The 18,058-nt window shown below is 37.1% G+C and overlaps 1 pseudogene; it reads right to left on the bottom strand.

Moving 5' to 3' along the window:
• The window catches only part of LOC128627890 (60S ribosomal protein L36-like), a 50,923-nt pseudogene extending 49,197 nt beyond the window's left edge, over positions 1 to 1,726 (bottom strand).
• Positions 1,727 to 18,058: the final 16,332 nt, after the last annotated feature.

The raw sequence follows: 18,058 nt of genomic DNA, 5'->3' as shown, positions 1-18,058 counted from the left end.
TTTACCTAACTCACTGTGTTTCACTGGCACCATGCAGCCTGACTCAATCCAACAACACTGGTCTTGCCACACAAAAAGTAATAAGGTGGATCCTGGCTTAGCTGGGAGAGTCTTGCAGCCGGATCCAAAACAGAATGGATTTCTTGAAGATCTGATTACTCAGGCGTTAGTGATATTGAGGCATTGCCTCAGGCATTGCCAAAATCTGCTATTCATCTTAAAAACATTTATGCTGTTAGATTATATCATCATGTCACAGCATGCTTTGTATAGTACTGTTTTGTACTTATAGAGAGCTTTGGCTTGGATTTTTATTAAGTATTTGTCACAAGAGTCCTGTAAGAGATGTCAGTCTTCCTCTCTATTTTCACAGGGCAAAGAGGCAGCAGAGACTTGGATGAATTACATGATTTCCCCCTGAACTCCACGTCCTTGCTGGCCTGCTGCACCACAGCATTACTGCAGTAACATGGGTGGGGGTAATGCTGGGCTGGCAGCCATTGTCCTGGATTACACATCTGTGTTCAGGGTAAATGACACATGTAACGTGAAAAGCTTTTATTTAGGCTATTCTTCTGCTTCAAGTCAGAAGATTAGATGCAGCAAATTTGCTGCATCAGTGAGACTCAGAACTAGTCTCAGACTTTCCAGAACTGTTGTTAAGTCTCTTAAATTTAGAAGAGAAGATCCCTGTGCATCTGGAAAACATTAGCGGTAAATCCTGAATGTAAAGCTCATTGACACCACCTTCCCTTAATAATCATCCAATCCAGAAATACAACACAGACCCTAGCGTCAGGACTACACACACATCTTCTTTCCACATCCCAGCAGGGGTTCCAGTTTTCTTGGAGGAGGACTGAACTGCTCTGCAACGTCCATTATTAAAGCTACACATGGGCCTTTGGAGTTAACAGAGCCAACTTAACCAATCTGGACTTTTAGGTCTCTCTGAGATCCTTAAAAGCAAGTCATATATATCTTCTCTATAATTAATAGATCTTTGCTGAGCACTAGTTATAGTGAAGGCACTAAGCTAAGTATTATGAGTGTACAGTCTGAGGTAAACAAGGCATCTTTATTATAAGGGAAATTCTAGTATGAAACACATATATATGAACACATAATCTAAAATGTTTATTGATTTGAAAGAGAAAGAAGGTGTGGGGGAAGAGAAAGAAAGAGAGAGAGTGAGAGAGAGAGAGACATTCATGTATGAAAGAAACTTAGATTAGTCACCTCCCTCATACGCCCCACCCAGGGATACAACACACAATCCAGGTATGTGCCCTGACTGGGAATGGAACCTGAAACCTTTTGATGTATGAGACAATTCTCCAACCAACTGAGTCACCCAACCAGGGTGCCACTTATATAAAACTTCAGACTTCTGTGAGAGTCCAGAGGAGATCCTCAGGTCCTGCCAATGATGCCTTTGTGGAGTCCTCTTCCACACTGAATGTGGCCAACCTGGGTAACTAATAAGGTACTACAGAAATGATGGCCTGTGACCCCTTGGCCTAAGCAAAAAAGACACGAAGCCTCTGACTTACTCTCTCCTACCACTCACTCCAGGAACTCCAGCAGTCTCCTGGTAGAGGTGCACGTTAAGAAGAACTGACTTTTTACCACCACCAAGCACTAACTCACCAGGCATGAGTGAGCCACTGTGAAGCACATCTTCAGTCCTGTCCACCCTGGAGACGACTGCGGCCACCACTGACATCTCAAGAGAAACCTCATGAGAGACCCTGAGCTGTTCCTGGATTCCTCCTGGCCCACAGAAATAGAGAAAGACAGTAAAAAAAGTTATAAATGTTTTTCTTAAGGTAATTTACTATGCAATAATAACTAATACATCTTCTGTAATATAAACCAACATTAATTGTATTGTACTTCAGTCAAGAACAAAGCATAAATTTTGGATTGCTATTCTGGTGATGAATTTAGTGAGGGGACATCTTTTCTGAAACGCCTCATTTCTAAAAATTCAAATAGACAAGTTGGCTAATGAAAATTTAGTGTATAGTCTACAGCCATACAGAGTGAAATTTTCTATCTTTTAAACACTTAAGTCTGGTTTATTTGTATTCTGACTTATTAATAGAGTCTGGAATTTTGGTGTGGTCTTAAAAAATACTTGTTATTATAGTTACATTAAAGTTGATGAAATTATTTAATTAGAGAGGATTCAGTGTTGCCTCCATAGTATACTTTTTATTCATATCTATTATAAGTAGAAGAAAAGGGAGAAGTTACAGCAGGTATTTGAGAAACTGGTTAGCCTTCCCAGGTGTACCCTTGAGGAAGAGGTATGCCAGTAAATGTCATAGTCCTACGTGTCACCATGGCTAAGAAACTGGATGTTAATCCACTCATAAAAACAGCAGATGAATTATAACATTGAGTGAATATTTTGTGGGTAGTCTTTGATAACTTCATAAAAGAGGGTGAGATGTTTCACATACTTTTTACAAGAGACAGGAAACCAGTCTGATTTTAAAACATCAAGAAAGATTGCCTAGAAATCTTATATAATCTATACAATGCTCATAAGTGGGGTGGCAAGACCAGGCAGGGTGTGGGTGAGTTGGTTAAGAGGGTGGATTATCTTGCTAGAGCTGAGGATGTACACATGCAAGTAAAATAACGTAAGTGGTAAAGGCATGGAGCTGGTGGGACTCAAGAACTTAAGCTGGAGGAGAGAGGGGCACTGAAGACTGATGTGTGTTCACAACATGCCTAATTTTACTGTAGAGATAGAAGAGCACCAAAGTATGGGATTAGGAGCAGAAATGGGGATCAGGGCCCAGAACGCATTTAGCCCCTTAATATCCAGAAAACAGAAATGACCGTTTGTTGTTATAAAACCATGATAACTGGGAAGAAGTAAAACAAGACAGTTGAGTCTCCTCATAATCAAAAGCAACTATTCTACATGCTTCCTGACCCTGATCCTTGCATATTTACATATTTCAACAGTGTCCCATTCAATAGTATACTCATTCAATTAATAGGACTTTCTACACAGATTTCTTTTTTTATTGTTCTATTACAGTTTTCCCAATTTTCTCCATTGCCTTCCCCTGCCCCAGCCATCCCCCTTCTTCCACAGTCAATCGCTGCCCTGTTGTCCATGTCCACGGGTCATTTTATACTTGTTCTTTAACTAGGCTCTTCCCTTTCTTTCCTCCCTTATCCCCCTCCCCTCTCCCCTCTGGTTATTGTCAGTCCGTTCCTTATTTCCATAATTCTGGTTCTATTTAGCTTGTTTGTTTGTTTTGTTCATTAGGTTCCTTTCATAAGTGAGATTGTATGGTATTTGTCTTTCACTGCCTGACTTATTTCACTTAGCATAATGTTCTCCAGTTCCATTCATGCTGTTGTGAAGGATAGGGGTGCCTTCTTCTTTCTTTTGTATAGCATTCCATTGTGTAAATGAAATTTACAGGTCTTTTTTTTTGATACTCTTGTTTACTGAGGAGCACTGAGGCTGTTTCCAGCACTTGGCTGTTGTAAATAACTCTGCTATGAACATAGAGGTGCGTAGGTTTTTTTGAATTGGTGTTTCAGAATTCTTAGGACGTAATCTCAGTAATGGAATTGCTGGATCAAAAGGCAGTTCCATTTTTATTTTTGTGATGAAATTCCATGCCATTTTCCATGTCTGTGTCAGTCTTTGTTCCCACCAACAAAGCACTTTGGTTCCCTTTTCTCCACTTCCTTACCAGCACGTGTTGTTTGTTGACTTGCTAATGATGGCCATTATGACCAGTGTGAGGCAGTAGTATCTTATTGTGGTTTTAATTTGCATCTCTCTGATGGTTAGTGAATTGAGCATCCTTTGATACACCTATGGGCCCTCTGTATGCTCTCCATGGAGAAGTGTCTGTTCATATCCTTTGCCCATTTTTTAAAAGATTTTTATTTATTTATCTTTAGAGGGGAAGGGAAGGAGAGAGGAGGAGAAACATCAATGTATGGTTGCCTTTTGTGCGTCCCCTGCTGGGAACTGGCCTGCTGGGAACTGGCCCCCAGGAAACCAGCCTGCAACCCAGGCGGGTGGCCTGAATGTGAATCGAACTGAGATTGTCTGGTTCGCAGGCCTGCACTCAATCCACTGAGCTACACCAGCCAGGGTCCTTTGCCCATTTTTAAGACTATTTTCTGTGTATCCTGTGCTTGCAGGCAACTCAGCATAGAGCTAACAATGAAACAGACTTGGTCTTATCCCCGCCATAGATCTTCTTCTTCCAATTACTACTCTGTTCTTTTTTAATTTCTTTACTTCACTGCTAATCCTTAACTATGCTTAAACAGCTCCCAGTGAAAATGTAAGTAAATAGGCATAAAATTCACTCTGGATGATGTAACTCAGTGGATTGAGAATAAGTCTGAGAACCAAGGGTCAACAGTTCAATTCCTAGTCAGGGCACATGCCTGGGTTTCAGGCCAGGTCCCCAGTAGGGGGAGTTCAAAAGGCAACCACACATTGATGTTTCTCTCCCCCTCTTTCTCTTTTCTTTCCTCTCTCTCTAAAAATAAGTAAATAAAAAATCTTTTGAAAAATTCTTCTTTGACTTAGTATTTCTGAGATGCTATTGCTCTAGCTCTTTTCCATCCCATGTGCCTGAAAAGAGTAATGATATTCTCATCTCATTTGGTTCTCCCCCATTCTCAGTTCTCTGACTTTATTTCTTTCTCTGCACTGGAAGCACACTGATCTCTTTATGAGGTCATTAATAAATGCGTTAGTGCTCTAGGACATTTGAACAGGTTTTCACAATCTCATTATTTTCTACAGCACCATAATCTCCTAATTCACTGGTGCTTCTTTCTCAGCATCACATGGCATCATTGGCCCAATATTTAACTTAGAAGTACACTATACCTCTTTTCTGATTTCTACTCCCTGTAAGAAGTAGTTTTATCTAAACACATGTCCTTTAAGGACAATTCTGGAAATTAATCTTTTCAGAAAATACTTCATGAGTGGCACTGTGATCCAGACACAGTTCTAAATGCCAAGAACCCAGAAATAAACAAGCCGAGTCCTAAGTCTTTTCCCTCAATAGTTTTATTTCTTATAAGAGAAGACAAGAAATAAAAATTGTGTCAAGAGACTGTGGATGTTACTATGAAAATTTTCATGATTGCAATCTTTTTCTCACATTCTGATCTCTCTCTTAAACTGAAACTCTTATTTGTCCAACTCTCCTAAACGTTTCCATAAGCACTTAACATATCCCAAACTGAATTCACTATCAATTTAATTCTATTTGTCACTTTGTCAGACATATATTCTCTTTTTTGTTCTTTTTCTTAATGAGTGAAATCATTATCTACCCAATTGCTTAAATTTTGATATATCTTCTGTATTGTTAGTGGTATTATTTTTCAAAATAGTAAAATTCATGTCTTTTCCTCGTGTAAATTCTCTTAGCAGCTTTCCATATAAAATCCAAACTTCTCAGAATGGTACAGGAAGCCTTTCACAATATGCTGCCAGGCACTTGTCCCTATGTACCCTCTAGTACGCCCTTCTTTGCCCTCATCACTTTGCTCTTGCTCTTCCTTTTGCTAACCATATCCTCCCCCACTTACTCTCTCCTCCATCTAGCTAACTCCAGTTTAGTTATATTTTAAGGTTTTTCTAGCCTGTAATATCCTCTTAAAAATATGTACTTTGCTTTCCTTCCCACTTGAGTTTGGTTCCCCCTAATGTCACTTTATGTTTCCTTAACAATAGTCTTACCTTGCAATTGATGGTACCCATATTATACGGTAAATCTGTATACCTCTCATTTTTCTCCCACATTCAACCATAACTTTCTTGAGGGCAAGAGCCATTTCTTCCATGCTTTCCCCAAAGGTTAGCACAGTGCAACTCACCGAAGAAGCTTCAGAAAGAGTTTGCATAATCAGTGGTTTGGGTGCATTGCTGAGTCATGTGCCTATACCTGTGTGGTGCTTGCCCACATACTTACAGGGACTATCCTACTGGAATGATTTCATATATTGTTATTCATACACCATTGTGTTCTATTTTGTGATTTTAAACATGGTAAAGAGGTACCTTAAGGGAGATCCTCTCCAACTCCATCTCTGGGAAATGCAGTTTGTCTTATTCTTCAATTTAACTTAAGAGTAGAGCTATGTCGATCCTATGCAAAGCCATCTATTTTAAAGCCTAAAGAGCTCATTGGAATATTGTAAATCTTTCTCCAGCACTGTACCTGTCCCTCCCATGCTGTGGTATGAGCTTCCCTCATGTCGTTTGCCCAAATGAAAACAAAGCAACTGTTGTTCACATTTTCTCTCTGAGACCATCTGTCATCTCCCTCATCTCCCTGTCATCTCCTAATTTACACTCCTTGCATTTATAAGAAAAAGAAAGAGGAAAGAAGTAAATTACAGATTTTTACTTATGAGAAAGTAATCTTTAAATTTGTTACCATTTACCCAACATGATTTTCATGTTTTGTGTGACTATGGTGTGTCTCTTCCATTCGCAGCAGTTATACTGGATATAGTCGATCAGAAACTTTAATGACAGCCAGTGGTCACAGTGTCTGATGGAGTCACAGGGACCCAGACACTGTCAGCTATGGCTGAAAAGTAGATCTTTAGTTGACTTGATATTGCAGGGCATGAAAAAGAGAAAGACTGTCACATTGGGCAGGATTGAGTTTTGTTCTATTTTTCCCCAATAGCGAAACAAAGAGAGCAGTGTTCTTGGAGCTTCTTGAATGCTCACTCAAAGGCAAAATGCTGGGCAGATATTTTGTAAATACACAGAAATGGGGAATGATCATGTTCTGAGGTAACTAAAGGCTCCCTGAACTCCTAACCAGCCAGTGCCTCCTTGGGAGGAATGATTAACCTGCCATATACCAAAGCCTGAGGGGAAATGATAGAGATGGCAGTGAGCAAAGTCATAAGGAGGTAAATTAGACCAGGTAAAAATATGAGAAATTACTGCCATTTATTCATTATTTCTTCATTCATTAAATATCTTTGAGTTCCCACTTAATGCCTAGCACTGTTCTAGATGTGAGAGATGAATGAATGAATGAAGCTTAGAGAGAAAAATCTACTTTCATAATTAAACCTTCTAGTGGGGAAAATACAACAAATTACAAACATGAATCAATTATATGGCATGTTAGAGAATATCAAGTATTAAGAGAAAAATAGAATAGGATAAAGGGCATCAAGAGGGCTAAGGGTCAATATGTCATTTAAAATAGACCCACACTGAGAAGGTGAAACTGAAGCAAGGGCTGAAGAAGAAGAGAAAGGAACTGTCTGATTGTTTAGAGAAAGATAATGAATGCTATGGAGGTAAACAGGCAGTGCAAAGGCCCTGAGGCAGGGGCATGGCTATAAGGTTCATGAAGAATCAAGAACAGGGTGTCTGGAGTAGTCTGAGCCAAGTGTTGCAAGAAATATGATAAAGAAATAATAGACCATGAGTGAGAGATTGTATAGGGTCTTGTGGGCCATTGTAAGGAGTTTAGCTTTCACTCTAAAAGTAATGGGAGTTGCTGAAAGAATCTTAAGCGGCATGAAATGAGATGACTTGGGTGTTTACAGCAGTTTTGCACCTGCCATGTAGAAAATAATCTGTAGTAAGATTATATCAGATTTGAGTCACTCAGGCACTGAAAAACATGTAATTTCATTTACTCCTTTAGGAAAATGGGTACCATCTCCCACTTACAGATGAGAAAACTGAAGTACAGAGAGGTGTAACAGTTAAGCAAGGCCAATCATTCTCAAAGGATGAATCCAAGATGTACACCATGAAGTGAGCAATGATGTGTATCCCAAAGCCTGTAGTGATATTGATTACAGTTTAATTGCACAAATGTCTAGGGTTACTAATGGGATCTTAAGTGTGTCAGGAAACAGTCCATAGACTTTTGGGCATTACTATTTGAACTAATTTCCAGACCATATATGACTGACATGATTGAAAGCTTTGACCAAAATTACTGGCACACACTGTTAATAGTTAGTTAACTAGTTTTATATTTAAAAGGGAAAGAGCTTCCTGTCTCTCCTCACAGATGCAGCTGCAGATTGCTTCACATGGTTTCATGAGGATTCCGTGTGTAATTGGAGAGGTACAGACTTGTTATATTACTAACATTTGCTGAGTTGACATCTTACCAAGTTCTTGATAGTAACTCCATCCTTCTTCTAAAACATACAGTATTTTTCCAAAGCAAAGATCAGGAAAAGTAATCAAACTAAATAAAAGCAAATACTACAGTGATGATCGATGGTTTTCAGTGAAGACGACCCTACTGAAATAAATCTTAATGATTCTTTCCTATATCAATTTAAACATATAATATCTCTATCATTAGTAAAGAAACATGCAGAAAAACTTGTGGCAATAAAGTCAATGATGGTCAAACACATACACTAATAAACAAAACCTTCAAAATGTTGTACCTACCCTCACACTAAAAAGTTGGAAGGAATTAATGAAACGAGAGGAGTGTTCATTTAACACAAGTGACCCTCAATTTTGGAATGAATGACGACAAATGTGGTGGAAATTTTCTTCTGCAAATTTAATTAATTATATTTTATAATTAATTATAAATATTACAATTACTTAAGGAGGTAATATAGAGGCTAGAATATATTATTAATTTGCCAAATTATCTGATTATTTGATTGCAGGCATTAATGTTCAAATCATTTAAATTCCAGACTTCATGAATATAATCTTCAGTGATTGAATACAACTATCCTGTGTCAGATTTGTCAAGGATATTGTGCCTGTCATTCACTGACGCAGAAGCAAATGAGTCAGAATACAAGCTCATGCCATTCTCCTTAGGTAAAAGTCAAGTTTCAAAGACTGTCATAACATTCAAATTAACTAAATCTTAGAAATGTTAAACTTTCACTTCTTCAGGGAAAAAAATCCCAAGGTTCTCTGCTTCTTTTCTTTATTTTAACTACATGAGACTCACAATCTGTAGCTATAGACCATCACAAGAAATGGTTTGCTTATGTGGCATAAAGCATAAAAACATAGTAGCATCCAAATATTTGGCCTCATATGGAGAAGAAAATCTGAGTAATGATTTATTAAGTAAATGAATCCAAATGCATGGGTATAAAGAGCAGTTCCTCTTCTTTGCTTAGAAAAGTGGCCTTGATGTTGAAATGGCTCAGGTAGGGTGAATGGTGGGGAGAAAATGGAGATAACTGTACTTGAGCAACAACAAAAAATGTGGTTAAAAACAGGAAAATCTATGAAGGATATGAAAACAGTTCCTCAATAGAGAAAAGAAAGGAAAGGAAGGGAAGGGAAGGGAAGGGAAGGGAAGGGAAGGGAAGGAAAGGAAAGGAAAGGAAAGGAAAGGAAAGGAAAGGAAAGGAAAGGAAAGGAAAGGAAAGGAAAGGAAAGGAAAGGAAAGGAAAGGAAAGGAAAGGAAAGGAAAGGAAAGGAAAGGAAAGGAAAGGAAAGGAAAGGAAAGGAAAGGAAAGGAAAGGAAAGGAAGAAAAAAAAAGAAACGAAGGCTTAAAGTCTTTAGGGAGAAGTTCCTCATAAAAGAAATCTCATCAAACTTTCAATGTGACCTATTTTAAGTTGGACTGGAAAATACGATAGAATTCTATGCAGCAGAAAGAAAGAAAGAGATCCTACCCTCTGCAACAGCATGGATGGAACTGGAAAGCATTATGCTGAGTGAAGTAAGCCAGGCAGTAAAAGACAAATACCATATGATCTCACCTTTAACAGGAACTTAAACAACAAAATAAACAAGCAAGCAAAATATAACCAAAGACACTGAAATAGAGAACAGGCTGACAGGGACCAGAGGGGAGGGAATTTTGGGGGAACAGGGGAAGAAAGATTTACAGAAACAAGTATAAAGGACAAATGGAAAAAACTAAGGGGGGTGGAAATGGGAAGGGAAGTGGGGAGCATTGTGGGGGTGAGTTGGGATGGGAGTAAAAGACAGAAAACTGTACTTGAACAACAATTAAAATAAATAAATTTTTAAAATGTACCTCTAAGAAAAAAATAAAGTTTAATGTAAAATGAAAAAAATGCATAATTGTTCCATTTGAAACCAGGAAGAGAGTAAGTCAACATCCTTTGTAGCCAAATCAATATAAAAAGTGTCTGTTTATAGATAGGTGCCATATAGCCCATAGGAAAAGTGACAGTTTTCAATAACAGCACTTGAAGGGAAACACATTTGGATGTGAGATTTGTCAAATAGGTTTTGTTACTTTATAGTCAGAGTGTGTATATGCAGTTCACTAAATTATTTTACCAATCATTTTATAAAATTTAAAAATTTGATTCCACTGCTGGGATTATACCCTAAGAGCCCTGAGACACCAATCCAAAAGAACCTATGAACCCCAGTGTTCATAGCAGCACAATTTACAACAGCCAAGTGTTAGAAACAACCTAAGTGCCCATCAACAAATGAGTGGATCAAAAAAACTGTGGTACATTTACACAATGGAATTCTATGCAGCAGAGAAGAAGAAGGAACTCCTGCCCTTTGCAACAACATGAATGGAACTAGAGAGCATTATGCTAAGTGAAATAAGTCAGGTGCTGAGGGATAAATACCATATGATCTCACCTTTAACTGGAACATAATCAACAAAATAAAAAAAGAAAACAAAATATAGCCAGAGTCAGTGAAATTAAGAACAATCTAACAATAGACAGAGGGGAGGGGGAGGGGACAGGGGAGAAGGTTTTTCAGGAACTACTATAAAGGACACGTGGACAAAGCCAAGGGGGAGGGTGGAAGCAAGGGAGGGAAATGGGTTCAGAGGGGATAGGGAGAAAATAAAGACAACTGTAATTGAACAACAATAAAATAATTTAAATTAAAAAATTAAAAATTTGTATTTTACCCCGATTCTGACCATTTGCAGAGACCTTTATGGTTGATTCATTTGTATTGCCCTCTGGAGATGGCTCTCACAAGTTTATGCATCCTGATTTATTATTTATATTTTGTCTTTATTTTTTATTGATTCAGAGCCACATGCAATTGTTTTTAGGTATAAACTTCTGTATTAAACAATGTGATCCATCTTTCAAAACCATTTTACAAAGATCCTGTGCTGTAAGACTCCTGAGTTCTGACAGAATTTTGTCAATAAAGACACACTAACTAGTTACTGAAATCAATTGAAAGTATAGCAAATGTTTGGTGTTTGATTGACTCTCAACATATTCCAAGGAGAAGCTGTAATGAGTGGGTGACTTGGCTTCCTATAATTGAGGTGTCTAATTCAGTTTACTAGTCAGAAAATTTAACACTATAGAAATGAAATTGTTTCCTTTGTTTCACTATATATATCTCTCTAACACACACATACATATACACAAATGCTCCTAACCTAGATAGGCCCCATTTGTAAGGAAATTAAGCTCATAAGAAAAAGTGCATGTGTCAATTGTATATCTATCTATCATTCATCTATCATCCAATTATCTCTAACTTTAATTTATAAATACTATATAATCATATTATGGACCCAGATATATGTCTAGATATAGATAGATGATAGAGATAGATGAATTGTAGCTGGACAGATTCTTTGTTTTTTCTTCTGAGAAAAAGGTATGAACTTTTAACAATGCAACAAATACATTTCTGACTTTTTAATTGAGTGTGCTTATCTCATTTTACCTGTTGGAACCAAGTGACTGACATAGAAATCTATCCATCTCAAAGACTGTGGTACAAAGTTTCCTTCAGAAGGAAAGACATATTTAAATATACATCATTATAATTCTGTGCTTTACCTTTAAATAGATTTGGCATTTGCCAATAATATCTTCCTCCCTCTTATGGCAATATCCTTAAGATCACAATTTCTCCAAATGGCTCAGGGGTGGGAAAAAAAGATAAAATCCTACAACCATTTTATTACCTACAGTTAGAAGCTATAATAAAAAGTATAGTATAATATGAAACATAGGTTCTATATCAATTTAAGTAAGATTGGTGTGAGTTTTTGTAAATAGTTCTCAAACTTTTGTTTCTTTTAATGTACTGTGTACTGAACAAGCTTACAAAACAATAATCTTTGCAACCAGTTAGCTTTTAAAACATGTCACCTCTAATTATCTATGGTGTTAAACTATAGGAATTCAAGCTATATAATGTCTTGGTAATGTCTTTTCAACACTGTCTTTATTAAACCATCTGGTTTCCTTTACAATTCCAATCTGAAGACAACTGCATTTATTAAGGACACGAGCTTTTGATAACTCAGAAACTTGTCTACAAATGTGTGTTAGGGGATATGAGGTATCTATGAGGAATAAAAATCATGAACACCAAGTATGCCAGTATACATTAAAACATTAATAACAGAAGTCATACTATTCCAAAATTGATACAAGTTTTAAGGGATATAAATGGATATTCTAGAAGAGCAGAAAATCAGTTCATCTGTTGGGCTTTAACTGAGAAGCCCGTTAAAAACTGGCAGTCACTGTGACATTCTTGGGACATATAGAACCACATAAAGCAATGAGCCTTTGGTTCATATTTCTCTTTAAATATAGCCAGATTCCATTGAGCAGTAAGAACACATCTCCCAATCTATGCATGTCCCAGCAAACATACTTTCCTGTGGTAGGCAGCAAGCAACAGTTTCTGTTGTAACAGACTCTAGCTAGTTTTTATGAACAACTTGTAATTATTTTAATGTAAGAAAAGGAGGTGAATCCAAATACATAAATAATGCAACAAAACTATAGGAAGTGAATTATTTTCCTAATATTTCTATGTTGCATAAACCTGACCATTTAGGAGAATATTAATGTATTTTCCATGAGTCATAACATTACATTTACTTCTTCTTTAGAAGAAAAATATAAAAATCAGTTTGGAAATAATAATTTTGCCCATATGAAAATGCATTACTGAATCTTGTACAACTTATGGACAGATGTGTAAAAGTCAAAAAGCAGTAGATTTTTTTGGCTAGTCTTTCCCCATTTAGAAAGCATTTTGAAGATGAATTAGTACACTGTGAAGAAATTCAAAATGCAGTGTGCTAATGACAGTCACTATGACTTCCTGCACATTCTCTTTCATTTCCCGCCGCTGCTGCAAAATAATGCTTAGGAGAAGGGGAGAATGTCGGGATGGACATAGAAAATAGGGAATTAGACAGAGTTCATCAGGACAGAGCCTCTTGCTGCTTAAGTGTCAACAGCCTTTCTTTATGACAGACTGTCGCATAGTCAATCTGCCTTTCCCTGGCATGTATGGGATAGAACAGCTCTTCATCACAATTGCTACTGTATTTGCCACTGAGCCTTATGTCAGAAGCACCTAACCCATGGACAAAGGTTCTAGCATTGGTTTCAACATGCCACATTTCCATTCTTTGACCTCACATCTATAATCCAAGAAGATGTATTTGTTTGTGACTTTTTGTTTTCCTGCATGAAGGAACAAATTTGACAAATGAACCAAATTTAGAAACACCATTAAATGTTAGCTTTTCAATAAATGGTGCTGAAAAAATTAATTTTTTAATTAATACATGTATAAAAATTAAATCAAAATGGATTGTAGGCCAAAATGTTACATTTAAAACTACAAACTTCTATAATACATTGAGGAAAACATTTTTGACTTTTGGATAGGCCAAAAATTTCTCTGATAGCACAAATCACAAGAGAGAAAAATTGACTTTATACCTAATGTAGGGAGTTTTATTATTTCCATATTTTCATCATTGAAGAAAAAGTAAATATAAAAATTCATAAAAATTTTGGAGAATATCCACTTAAAAATAAAAAATCTGAAACACTGGTTTGGGATTTAACCATCAATGTTTAGGTCTAGTTTTCTATGTCTTTATTTTTATATAAATTATAACTTTATTCTCACCTGGATGCAAACTCCTTGCATATCATCTTTGATACATCTTGCTAACATGCTCCATTAGATGAAGGAATATGTAAGTGGGCTAACTGGCATTTATTCATTCTTTTATTGCATGGTATATCTCAGGAAAGAGTAGATCACCGAAAAGACAGGAAGATAGGGGTGGAGGTCTTAGCAATAAAAAGATGTGAGTAAATTTAAGAGCATAGTGTTCTACCTCTTTTTCCACTACGTTTTCCAGAATAGTGATGATCTGGAACAATGCTCAGGCTCTGTCTGAACTACTTGGCTCCATTCACTTCAGCAACTGAGGATTATAAAATATACTCAGAGGGATACTGAAACTTTTCAAGATGGTTATTTGCCTTTTGGCTTACATGCATGTTGATCTCTTACTGTTTTCCTTGGTCTGATTCTTGTCCTAGTCCTTATCTTGTCCTACCCTTATCTTCAAATGTTAGTTGCTTAAACAAAGAAATTTTGTCAGGGACCTTAGGTCTGACAAAAGTTCTTTGTATTATTAAGTGATTATTAACTTTGGGTGTTATCAAAACAAGAGAGAGAACAAATGCCAGAATAGAAAAAAAAACAACTAATATTTACTGTACTCCAACTCCATGCAAAGTCCTTTATAAGCTTTATTTTTTTCAGTTCTCAATACCTCTATAATACTGGTGATTGAAATGTTATTTCAGTTGTAATGATGAGGAAATTAATTCCTCAGTGATGTTAAAGAAACTTGACCTGATTCAAAAAGATAGTAGGCAGCAGAGTTTTTATTTAAGCTAAGACCTGTCTGAGTTAAGAACATCTGGTTTTTTTTTGGTATTTTACCCACCATCCAGGAAGTCAGGAACCTGGGATTGCTGATGAATAGTGACAAAAATGGTAATTAGTCATCTATTTCTGCAGAACAAGTTAGCCCAATACTTAGCAGCTTAAAGTAGAGAAAAAATGTTCATTATCTCACATAGTTTTTATAGAATAGAAATTAGGGGGCAATTGGATTAAAAAATACTCAGGGGACTTTAATTTATGGAAATGACTGTGACAACGTGGAGAGGCTAACACTATTGGAAATGAATTTATTACTTAGATTTCCCAAGAGAAGTGGGAGTATGTCAGTCAATTTAGGGTCTATATGGAGAAGCACTAGCATCAGTCAGGAAGCAGAAGCTGGAGCAAGGAGAAAGCAGAGCCTTTTTTGTGTTTTTTTATGGGAAAGACAGGGAAGGGGATACAACACAAGATTGGCTAGTACAATACTGTCAGTGGACTCTGGACCATAGGAGTGGTCTCTAGTTGCCTGGGTTGATTTAGGCCTGGGGAAATATTGGGTTGGTATGTGAGAGTTACATAACAGAGGTGGTTAAGGGTCTGGACTCAAGATTGCTTGGCCTGCATTTAGAATGTGTTCATGTTCTTAGATGAGTTATTTTCTGTAGAAATTAATAAGATCTGGGAGGGGTAGTATCTCTCCAGACAGCTAGACCCCTCAAGATGTCTAAACACTATAAAATATTTTTGAAAAATGATTAATCTAGCAGTCTATTTGGGTGGCTGTAACTTAGGCTCTCTCATAAGGTTCCAGTAAAGGTGACAGCCAGGACTGCAGTCTTCTGAGAGCTTGATAGGGGCTGGAGGATGTGCTTCCAAGATGCTTCATTCCCCTGGTGCCAATTATTGGCAGAAGGCCTCAGTTCCCTTCTGTGTTAGATTTCCATTGCTATGTAACAAATTACTAGGATTTTAATGGCTTAAATCAACATAAATTTGCTTTATTAGTTCCTGTGGGTCAGGATTCAGGATACAGATTAGATTTGGTACTCTGTTCAGAGTCTCTTTTGAAGCTCAAATCAAGATATTGGCCAGGCTGTGTTCTCATCCTGAGCTCAGAGTCCTTCTCCAATCTCATATAGGTTGTTTGCCAACACCAGCTTTTTATAGTGTTAGGAAAGAGTTCCCTCTCTTCTTGCTGGATGTCAGCCAGGCATCTCTATAAGCTTCTAGAGGCTGTCCTCTGGTTCTGTTCATGTGGCCCTCTTATGATACGGCAACTTCTTCAAAGGCAGCAGGAGAATTTCTCTCCAGTCTGCCATGACAATCTTAAATAACATAATCATGGAGGTAGCTATCTTGTTACCATTTTATATAAGCTTTGATCATGGAAATAATGTCCAATTATATTACCATGTCCTGCCCATACTCAAGTGGAGAGGTTCACATAGGATGTGCGCACCAGGGATGGGAGGTTTGGGGAACATCTTAGAATTCCCCCAACTGCATCTCCCGTGGCCCTCCACTGACAAGAATGTGGTCATCGGTTTCTCCCAGATCAAGCAATCCAGGAGAGCAGGCAAGGAGGAAGCCTCAACATCACATATGACCTAGTCTCGCAAGTTCTGTACTGCCACTTCAGCCACATTCTACCCTTCAGCAGTAACTCACTAAGATGGTCCTACTCTCAAGACAGAAAATCCAGCTTCTGAGGGGAGTTTATAAAAAAATATATGGATATATTTAAAAACCACTACAGATGACACTTACATTTTTTTTCACTCTTTGTCTCATCATCTCCAACATGAAGTATTTAAACCACTTGGTTAGTGAGATTCCTGAAGTAAGTGAGTATGTATGTTCACATATTTGCATTTAAAGTAGATGTATTCTTGTGCCTGCAGAAGATGTTGGCAAGGGGGTGACTCTTTCTAAGAAAAAATATATTTATTTTGGCATCAATTGGTGTTGACTTTTTTATTAATGATTTTTCCTTCAGATTGAAGAGTTTTTCTGATTTCTGTAATTTAATTAATAGATGAGAACTCACATTCATCATTTAAATATGTGTGCATGGGGGGTGATTTTCACAACATATTTTGTCACTTTTCAAACTGTCAGTTGTCATTTTTTCTTTGCAGAAAGGTTTTTTTATAAATAACGTTTTCTTGTGAAATAATGGATAGTGTTCGCTTTGTCTACCTTTGTGAAAGAAAACGGAAAAATGAAAAAGAAAAAGTTTTAGTCATTCCAACTGCCCTGATATACAGAGCACTGCGGTAATCCATATCCAGATTTCCCATTAAGGAATTTCTGTGGTTTATGGCATGTATTTTAGACCCATTACCTCATGGACTTAGTGGGTCATGAATTACCCAGCATATATTTCAGGAATATTACCTCATGAAGAAAACATCTTTATTTTAGACACCAATGTTTCTGAAATATAACCTTGCTATGTAGTCGCTATATGAGGCTGACTAGGAATATATATTAATAAGAGAGTCTTGATTGGAGAGATACCTGATCTTAGACAAAACAATTTCTTGCAGAGGGTCAAAGGAGCTCACATTATTTTTCTTTGACATATTGTGGCTTAAATGCTGCTATGCAATTAAAGAGTAAGTATATTTGCTGAAGGAAAATGTTCCATTAGAGAAACCTACAGCCACTTTTTCCCCTTTTCAGAGTTTCTAAAGAAACAACAATTCAAAGTTAATCTCAGAGATTATGGTTCTCAAGAATCTATCTAACTGTTATGTGATCTTAGTATTGTTTATTAAATAAGTTTAAATTATCAAAGATTGCCAAGCCCTTACTGACTAGCCAAGACTAAAGTGTGAAAATCCAGGCACTTTCTCAGAGTGCCACTATCCCGTGGACACCGGAAGTCATGACAGCACACAAATAGCCCAGGGAACATAACGGACTCAGGGAGAAGGTTGGGAGAATAATTTGAACTTTTCACTCAAGGTAAGTTACGATCATCTAGTGAGGTCTAATTTTTAAATAATTTACTATTTGCCAGAAACTCTACTAAATACTTCATCTAAATTGTCATAAACCTCATTGTCCTATGAAGAAAATGCAATTACTACATAAAAAAGAGAGAGAAAATAAAAAGAGAAGTCAAGTAATTTGCCCAAGAGCACCTTGCTGGGAAACAGCAGAAATAAGACACCACTCAAGAAGGACTGACTCCAAAGCTCACATGTTTAAAAATGGTACTAATAACATCCGATGACTCAGCCACTACTAAGACATTCTTGTGTATTAGCCCAGGAAGTTCTGAATTTCTGAGTCCATAAGTGGAACATCTAAGTTATGATACAGCCATCAATAGCATGCCTTTGCTCCTTGACATA

This window comes from Artibeus jamaicensis, unplaced genomic scaffold, assembly GCF_021234435.1.
Source record: "Artibeus jamaicensis isolate MK-2021 breed Jamaican fruit bat unplaced genomic scaffold, CSHL_Jam_final contig_482, whole genome shotgun sequence".
Classification (NCBI taxonomy): Eukaryota; Metazoa; Chordata; class Mammalia; order Chiroptera; family Phyllostomidae; genus Artibeus; species Artibeus jamaicensis.
Note: the sequence above shows the minus strand (reverse complement) of the source record. Positions and strands in the feature narration are given on the sequence as shown.